Raw genomic sequence first — 2,040 nt, 5'->3', positions numbered from 1 at the left:
GTATGTTCCTTATCTCCATTCTCTTTTGCGAATTTGGATCTTTGAATCCTCCCCTTTTCAGTCATTGTTGTCTCATTTTGTCCCTATGTATGTTAAAATTTCATTACTATCTTGCTATGCAAATCTCTTCTTATTTTAAGTTTCTAATGCACTGTTCGTAGTAAGGGTTGCACTCCTCTGCTTTTATCAGCCTGCTAGTCACCTTACTCCTAATTATGCATTTTTTTGTCTTTTTGTTTTAGATGAGCTGACCTTTTTTGGTATTTTCTGTACTGCAGGCCTCATATTGGAGAATTCTCTCAATTTTTGTATGTCTGGCAAAATCTTTATTTTTCCTTCATATCTAAAGGAGAGTTTAGCTGGATACATTATTCTTGGCTGGTAGTTCCTTTCATTGAATAGTTTGAATATTTGATTCCACTACTTTCTGGCTTGTAAGTTTTGTGCTGAGAAGTCTGAGGATAATCTAATGGGTTTTCTTTTATAGGTTACCATCTTCTGTTTGTCATTGATTTTTGATAATTTTAATATGATGTGTCTTGTTGAAAGCCTTTTTGGGTTGAGATAATTGGGTGTTCTATTGACTTCTTGAATTCCAAGCTCCAGCTCATTCCTTAGATTTGGGAAATTGTCATCACCTGTTTGACTGGAAAGGCTTTCTAATCCTTGCTCCTTGTCCTTCCCTTCGGGAATTTCCATTATTCTTCTGTAACCTCTCCTAATGGTATCGGCTACTTATATTTCTCTTTCATTATTTTTTATTCTTAGATTTCTCTCTTCTTCCTTCTGATTTATTTCTAGATTTTTGTCTTCTATATCACTGATCCTTTTCTCCATTTGGTCGACTCTATTTCCCAAGCTTATTTTTTCATTTTTCAATTCTTGCAGTGTTTTCTTTATCTTCAGATGGTCTGCTTGGTTCTTTTTGAGGGTTTCAACTCATTGCTAAAGAAGTCATTCTGCACATCTAGTTGCTTTTTCAGTCCTGAAATTGTTGATATGATTCATTTCGGATCTCACTGAGTTGATTCAGAAGTATCATCCTGAAATCTGTCATTTAAGTCACATATTTCTATGTCTGTAGCTTGTTTTCTGGAGATTTTTTTTTTCTTTCTGAGATGCCTTGTCACCTGGATTGTTCAGGGTGTTTAATGGAAGTGTGTTCTGCTTTTAATTTTTCCAGAAAGGAGATTTATTATATAATGGTGCCTAGCCTGTTGCAAATAAGGTGTTTTTCTTTTGATTTCCAGTAGGTGGCATCTAAGCTTCTTGTATCTCCTTCATATAAAGTGTTAATAATGTCTTTTTTTTTCTTATAGATATTTAATTATGCTTGCTACCATCAGTATCAGTTCCTGTCAGTGTTAGTGACAGTTTCCATAGTGTTTGCTTAGATTCTCCTGGGGCTCTGTGGTGTTCCATCATGGAAGGTATGGGAGGAGGGGTCCTCTAGGTTTGGGGTTGGAGCTTGCGGCTCAGCCTCAGTTTTGCAAGGGAAGCTGATAAAAATCAACCGTTGTTTCTCTGCCGTCCCCACTTTTCTGCCATCCTTGTTTCTCTGTCTTCTGCCCTGATGATTGGGTACTGCCTCCAGCTGCAGAGAACTCACAGCACCCTCAGGCAGGGCAGTTCAGGGAACTCACCACTTCATCTTTCCTCCTCCTTCTCCTACAGGGAGCTCCGGCTTCGAGAAGTAGCTTCTTCGTTCCTCCCAATCTACCGCATGACACTCAAGGTTCTGACCTGTGGTAGCTCTTATGCACAGATCTCATGCTCAGACGTGACGGTGTGCAGTTTGAGTGTCTTTTGTTGAGTTTTAGGTATTCAGCTTATTGTCGTTTCAAGGGGAGAGATCTGGGAACGTCTCTAACGCTGACATGTTTAATCCAACCCCCCACACCTACATTCTATTTTCCAAAATGCCATAAGCTGTCATTTTTGGGCTAGGGACCAGTCCAGCTACTGGTGTTTAGGCCAGAGATGGGAGGTCTTTGTACAACCCTGGGAATTATGGGGCTGTGTTCCTGGTGGATCTCAGGC

This window comes from Pteropus vampyrus, unplaced genomic scaffold (genome assembly GCF_000151845.1).
Source record: "Pteropus vampyrus isolate Shadow unplaced genomic scaffold, Pvam_2.0 Scaffold528, whole genome shotgun sequence".
Taxonomy (NCBI): Eukaryota; Metazoa; Chordata; class Mammalia; order Chiroptera; family Pteropodidae; genus Pteropus; species Pteropus vampyrus.
The sequence above is the reverse complement of the archived record's forward strand: the minus strand, read 5'-3'. Positions refer to the sequence as shown.